This window comes from Engystomops pustulosus, chromosome 8, assembly GCF_040894005.1.
Source record: "Engystomops pustulosus chromosome 8, aEngPut4.maternal, whole genome shotgun sequence".
Taxonomy (NCBI): Eukaryota; Metazoa; Chordata; class Amphibia; order Anura; family Leptodactylidae; genus Engystomops; species Engystomops pustulosus.
The window spans coordinates 97,734,701-97,742,306 of NC_092418.1; the positions used below are offsets into that span (position 1 = coordinate 97,734,701).

Here is a 7,606-nt window from a genome sequence, read left to right on the forward strand (position 1 = left end):
AACATTTGCAAACTGTACACCATGTATATATCTGATGGAATCACAGCAGCCTCCATGGACTTCTAGTCCTCTCTATCCATCATGAAGGCTGCTGTGATTTTATGTGATCAGATACATCTCTCTTGTGTATGTAAGAGGACCTTAGATGATGTCATACTGGACACATGACTTTAAATGCCCATACAGAGCTCTCTCTTAAACCTCCATAGAGCAGATTATCATAGCACTTAGACATGTCAATGGGGAACAAGGAGGCGGGGCAATATAAGTAAATTTTAATATGCGTGACTCAATTAGTGTCATGGACTCACATCAGCTGAGTTACAAACTTTTTGTAACATTGCAGCCATGGAAAGGAACCATTCAGGGGTACGGGCAATGCTTTTATAACATGGTTTTTTTAATGAAGTCTTTATTTTTGGTGGGTTAATTTGCATGACGGCTTCTCTTTAAACACCACATATCTCTAGAAATGGCACCAGGAGGAACCTCCTAATCCCCACAAATGTTCTGTTCTCTATCAGTATAGCTATAAACCATATGACATCATCTTATAGCCTGTGTCCTATATACAGTTAATGGACGTCTGTATCCTGCTGATTGATAACAGGGAGATTGAAATCCCCTAGGGGCCAAGTGCTGGTTACAGATCTCGCTCTAATGTTAGTGTTTTGGAAATAACACTTTATTGTCAAGTAGTTTCCCATTGTAGGAAGAGATTTGGAACATGGCAAGGCTGAATAGTGACAGCAACATATTTCGATCATCAATGTCTGATTGGTGGAGGTTCCATTGCTGGGGCCCCCACTATCAAAATAGAACCCTTGTGCCCCCATCTAAATGGACCCATCCTAACTCCATTTAGATGTATTGGGTAGGTGCTGTGCTCTACTTCATTGCAGTGGTGAAGGGACAGGAAGCAAACCTGGTCAACCACCGCTCCCTTATCAAAATTGGCTTAAAAGAAACCTACCATAAGGAATCTACTATCAAAAGTAGATCTGATGGTAGACTCCTCCTGTCCACCTCTGCCCTTATCCATAATTTAATAATCCCAGAACATAACATAACTTGTTAAAAACGTTATTTCAGTTATATGCAAATTAACTCCAGAGGCTACTGGGGCGTGTACTAGCCTTAGCTCCCAGTGCTCTGCCAGGCCAGTACACGCCCCAGTAGCCTCTGCAGCTAATTTACATATTAGCTTCCGGTATTATTAAATTACAGATTAGGGCAGAGGCAGGCAGGAGGAATCTACCATCGGATCTACTTCTGTAGAAGTAGGTTTTCTTAAATATACTCCGTTCTCCCAATTTTAGGCTTTCCGGTTGTTGAACCCCCGACGATCAGACAACTTGTACAGCTTAAGGTTTACAACACAACCCCATTAACTTGGCAGGGACCATAGGTCTATGGTGGCAGGCATCAAAATGGACTTTCATTCTTGAGATTTGAAGGATCACAGAGGTTAACTTCTCCCCACCAGTCTCGGGCCCAGCTCACATAAACATTCATGGTGTCCGTTGTTGAATTTGGCAAATTGTTGAATTTAGATTACCAGGTGTCCATTATTTTGTTCTAGAAAAGACTAACAGACACCATTACTAGTAGGGGTGTGGACGCCTTTATCACATAATCCAAAAATATTCACTAAAATTACGTGATGGTGGAGCTAGGTGAGGCCTGATATTGACTGTTGAGATGACCGGGCTACCGTATGATGTCACTGCTGATGTCAGATGGGCTCGTAAAAAGCCGGAGCAGCCGGTTCTGGAGAGGGCAAAATTCTACGATTTCTTTCTGCTAATGATTAGTATTAAAAAGAAATTAGACACCCCTTTAATGTAGTGAGTGCCACTTTAAGGCGGTTGCTTCTGCATGGTTGTAACTGTCAGCAATATATTCATCTAGGGACGAGAGGTCAGGTGAGTTCAGACACGGCTTATGTGAGCAGCATTGTCGGGATGCCTTGTACTTGATAGCTGCCGCCCCTCCTCTCGCCGCCTCTGTCACAATGGCAACCATCTGTACACAGTCACCCAACACGGCCGCTCTGTAAATAGCTGTATTACTCTGGATAATGTGAGCCGCGATAGTCTGTCTGTTCTCAGACGTGTAGTAATCCATTTATCAGGCCTGGGAGTTTGCAGCAGCAGAAAGCATTTCCAGTAAGTGACATCAGGATATCCAGCTGCTCGCCAACACCGCTGCATCATACACTGTGCTGGATACATGACATTTACTGTCTTAAAGGAAAATCCTGCTTTTTAGTCTGTATAGAGAATCAATTTAATAATCCTGGAATCTAACTTGTTAAAAAACATTATTTTAATAATATGTAAATGAACTGCAGAGGCTACTGGGGCGTGTACTAGCCATGCCGGGCACTGGGAGCTAAGGCTACTCCACGCCCTAGTAGCCTCTATTTTAGTAATATGTAAATGAACTGCAGAGACTACTGGGGTGTGTACTAGCCATGCCGGGCACTGGGAGCTAAGGCTACTCCACGCCCTAGTAGCCTCTGCAGTTCATTTACATATTACTAAAATAAAGTTTGTAACTAGTTAGATTCCAGGATTATTAAATTGCAGATCAGGGCAGAGGAAGGAGGAGAAATCTACCATCAGCTCTACTTCTCATAGTAGATTCCTTCTGGTAGGTTTCCTTTAATTACAATAGAGGTGTCACGAAGCCTTCTGCCGAAATTGTTTACTTCGCGACACTGTAAGAATGAGCTACAGACAAATGAAAATGCCAATTTATTATATGATCTCACTCCAACAAATGATTGAAAATTTGAAAATATTTATGTAGATGGTGACAATTTTATTTTTCATTTAACCATTTTAAAGAATTTTAGAATAAAAACATCAGCAGCAATAATTTCATTTAAATTTTTAATCCCGTTAAGACATTTTTGTGGATGCACATAAAAAGATGACTTCTTAATTTCATTTGCAAGACAGATGTTATCGTCACAGAGAAGATAAAATAGTATTGAATAGAAGTCAATATTTTTTCCCCTATTTCAATGTTTCATTGTGAAGTTAAAAAAAAACATTTTATTGATTTAAAAAACTAATGCATTTAGAGAGATACTGTAGATGCCAGTGACGTCGACAGGGGGTGCTAATGTTCTGTGTGGGGTTCTCTTTAAAAGTTCATTTCTGAGGATTTTCATTTGTAGAGCATTTTTGGGTGTATGCCTGTTTTTTTTTTGTTTTTTTTGCAAAAAAATTGTTAGCAATACAGTGCCATCTAGTGATGGAATCCCTCTGCATTAAAAGGGTTTTGTTGTTATTTTTTGGGGGTAGAAGGGCTGGAGAGTGGTTGCCAGTATGATTTTTAGGGCACATTTCTGTGTTTCGCAGGCACCTATTGTCTATTTTATGGAGGCCAAGTGCATGCTTTAAAAAAGTATAATAATTTCGTTAGCAACATTTTTTTTTGTTATTTTATATAACCAAGAACTAGCCTTAGTACATAAGCTGTGGACTGTAGTGTGAGTGAGGTAATGAAAGAAAAAAAAAAAAGAGTGAAACTTGCCTCACAAATTCCCTGCTGTCCCAAAATGTCTTTGGTCCCTCTCGACATGCAGAAAATGGCCATCGACTGAGGTGGGTGAATGCTGTTGCAAGTGATTGAGCGTTCAGTCACAATCAGGGAGCCACGGGGAGGGACTAGCAGGGAGCCACGGGGAGGGACTAGCAGGGAGCCACGGGGAGGGACTAGCAGGGAGCCACGGGGAGGGACTAGCAGGGAGCCACGGGGAGGGACTAGCAGGGAGCCACGGGGAGGGACTAGCAGGGAGCCACGGAAATGGAAGTAGGTATGTGCAGAGACCGGAAAAATATTGGAACTGTACAGCCAGGGAATTGGTCTAGTAAATATGTTCAGAATTAAAAAAACAAAAACAAAAACAAACAGAGAGCTTGAAGTAGAGACTAGTAGGTCCCCAAAAAGCACTGTAAAAGTAGCCCCAGGGAATTACTACAGTAATTATTACTTCTTTTTGAGATTTTTATTTATTATTTAATTGGCCAATAAAACCTTTTGGTTGGACAACCTACATGACCCGTCGTTTTAGTAAAAAAAAACTGGATATTAAACATTTTTCTAATTTTTTTTCTCTTTTCTTTTTCTCTTCCAGATAGATGACGACCTTGATTGGGGGAAATGAGGTTCAGATGCTGAAACAATCACGGATTTTTCTGAACAATCAAGCTTTATGAATTGACAGTTTTGCACAGGTTCTTGGGGAAAAAAAATTGTTATTTATAATGAAATCAACTCGAACTATTTTTGCTATAAGTTCTATGAGGTGCAGAAAAAAAAAAAAACCTTCAATTCATCTAGTGGCTGTTCCCCTGAACAGGTTTATTTTATTATGAGATTTTTTATCAAGTAACACAAAAAGAAACAGACTATTGAGTTTATATCTGGATATGCACAGGTGGCCATTTCTTTGAATACATGTGCATGTCGGAGATTTTTTTGTGTTATTTTTTTATTTTATTTCCCTTTTTTAAAATTTTTTGATGCGATTCTTTGGTTTTTAACTTTTAAGAATGTGTTTATTTTTTTTTCCTTCTGTTTTTGTGATTTTTATTTTTTGTTTCGGAAGTTTAACTATTTTACTGGCAAGAGACCAGGGAAAAGCAGGTCATTGCAGAAACGAAATATTCCTGGTTTCTCCAAATTTTTTTTTTTAATTGGTTACAATTAAAAAAATAAAAATAAAAATAAAAAAAATGGCGTCTTTTCCGGCGCCTCTGTGCTTGCAGTGTGAGTGTTGCTGTAGTGCAGTGTTGCAGTTGCTGTCCGTTCCGACTCCTTGTAATTTTTTCTCATAGCGTGAAGTGTCTTATCTTTTTCTCAATGAATTCCAATTTGCCTTAAAACTTTTAATGCTGTAGCTTTTTTTTTTTTCCTCCTCGTAATAAAAAAAATGTCAAAAAAAACTTTAAAGAAAAATCTAAAAAAAAAAGTGTAGATTTGCTTTTCGGCCAAGTAAACTGGTCAGTTCTGCCTTGTAAAACAGCAGCATAGGGCTTTTAAAGGTAGTCAATAAAATTGCTGAAAATTTGGCTTTTTAATGTGTAGATGTTTTTGATTATGTTTTTTTTTTTTTCACGTAAACATGTATGGTAGTGGAAAAGCTGCGGGCGGGCGGGGAGGAGGGATAATGTTTTGTGTGAAACACATTTTCTGACTGGGATGTTTTTAATAGGATCAATTTGTTTGTAAGGCCTTATGCCAATAAGTTTCTCTGGTAGTCTAAAGCGATTTTTAGGAAATCTGCTGTAAGATGCAATGTAAAAACTTTTTTGCTCCCCCCCAACTCCGAGATAACTTGATGTTTTAGTGTCGGTAGAATATAGGAAATGGGAATAGGGGGTTTGTCAGTGAATGTGTTTTTAAAAAAAAAAAAAAAATTGTTTTTGTTTTTCCTTCTCACTCTTTTTTTTTTTTTTTTGTTTATACAAAAAATTAATGATAGTGCTTTAGATAGTTGATTGTGCTCAAACCAAGCAAACAATAAAGTGCTGTTACAGCATCGAGGCAAAAAGCTAAAGGACTTTAAAAAAAAAAAATAAAAATAAAAAAAATAAAAGCTGAGATATAAGTGGAATTGTCAATGCATTGGGTACTAGCTCTCTATTAGGTGAAAAAAAACAAAAAAAAAATAATAATATAATAATAAAAAAAAAGACTGGGCACTTTTTAAAGGTAACATTACCAAAGAACAAAGAGCCAGTAACCAATCGTTCCAGATTATTCTCAGCGCGACATTTTTTTTTTCTGTACTCTTTTATTTTTTTGCCGGACCAGTTTGCTGTTAGGAGAATGTGCCTTTTTTTGTACATTTGCATTTTTATTTCTTTTTTAAATAGTTTTAGTCGATGTATGGACACGATATAATTTTTTTTTTAAAGAAGCATGAAGGAAGACTTGGATCCATGCAGTGCCACACTTCACGTCATCACTACAAGTATTAATTGTAAAAATAAATTTAAAAAAAAAAAACCTGTTTTTTTTTTTTTTTGTTGTTTTTTTTTTTTTGAAACTATGAAATTTCTGATTTGGCCAAATACTGCATTTGAGATATATATATATTTATGTGTGTGTGTATATATGCACAGACATATACCATTATATAGGGACACATTAGATCAGTCACTGCTTATATAACGGCTTTTATGGTTTTATTCTAATATCATATGTAAAGGAAAAAAAAAATTATGTTGTCTTCCAAAACTGTGTACTTGCCTGGTCAGCAGTGTGATCAGTTATCTACCTCAAAACTTTATTTCCTTTTTTTAATGGGACAGGTTGCTGGCACTGCCTGTTTCCACTGACCAAATCCTCCTAGCTGGAGCTAGGGCTAAGCAGTTTTAAGGACAGTTTTTTTTTTTTTGGTTTTTTTTTTTTTAATTTTTATGATTTTTTAACTACTTTTAAAAATATTTTAGTATTAAAACTGCATGTATTTGACTATAGCCAGTGGAGACATTTCATAGTTTCAAAAGTAATTGCTGCTCTAAGTTTTAGATTTTAGTAAAAAAAAATACATATTCACATGAAGTGTATTGCGTTATTTTTTTTTTTTCTTAATTTTATTTTTTTTGCAGAGGAATAAATTAAAAAAATAATAAAGTTGTGGTATAATTGGTTCAAAGCTCCCTGGTTTTAAAATTGCTTTAAAAAATTTAAAAAAAAAAAACACCTTTGCTGCTTTTTGGGGGGAAAAGTTTATACATACAAAACCCGACCCCTTAAACGGTAAAGAATGAACGTTCAGACGTGCAGCAACTTTTTTTTTCTTTTTTTATTAAATCTTCTTCTAAATTTGGTTTTAAGGGGGAAGACTTATTAGAAGTGTTTGAGAGTAGAACTGTTTTAGTGGCAACCAATCAGAGCTCTGATTGAGGTACAACTGTTCTAGTTACCCATGGAAACCAATCAGAGCTCAGCTTTAATTTTATGAGGCCTCATGCAAATGACCGCGTGCAAAGGCCGTTAGCTGGCCGAAAAAATGGCGGCTAAGTCACGGCCCTGTAGTCTTCTTTTGGGCATGTACATAACGCGGTGCATACATCGGGAACATGTTGACTGACCACACCGCAAACGATAGGGCAGGTCACATTCCTACCCGTCTTTGCACGACCCGCAGAGACTTCCTGCAGACATCGGTGGAGTGGGTGGAGCTTACCCAGCGATGTCAAACGTGCCACGAGCAACGATACTTGACCCGTGGCTTGCGGTCTATAAAAATGCACACGCTCGTTCAAATGAGGCCCAACGAGGAGACTAAAATAGTGCTGCAGGTGTCTGAACAAGGTGCCATACTTTGTGTCTGGGTAAGATTTGGAACACAAACATAACCTCTGTACATAAAAAACTAAAAGTAATCAGTTAAACATCACATAGTAGACAGCCATTAAATTATAAAAAATTAATTTATGAAGAAAGACCTTTTTGTACAGATTGAAAAAAAAAAAAAAAAGATTTTCATAGAGATATCTATATGATCAAGAGAGTTAATTTTTTATTTTTGTTTTACTAGTGCCACAAACTTGCCAGTGGTAACTTATTTGTCCGGTTC

The 7,606-nt window shown here is 37.3% G+C and overlaps 1 protein-coding gene across 5 annotated transcripts in view; it reads left to right on the plus strand.

Moving 5' to 3' along the window:
* RBMS1 (RNA binding motif single stranded interacting protein 1) overlaps positions 1–6,767 on the plus strand; it is a 220,215-nt gene extending 213,448 nt beyond the window's left edge. For all 5 annotated transcript variants that reach the window (XM_072121900.1, XM_072121902.1, XM_072121899.1 and 2 more), the window contains exon 14: positions 4,151–6,767. The gene's annotated coding sequence lies outside the window, so the exon portion shown is untranslated. The remainder of the gene's footprint in view (positions 1–4,150) is intronic.
* The last annotated feature ends 839 nt before the right edge of the window (positions 6,768–7,606 follow it).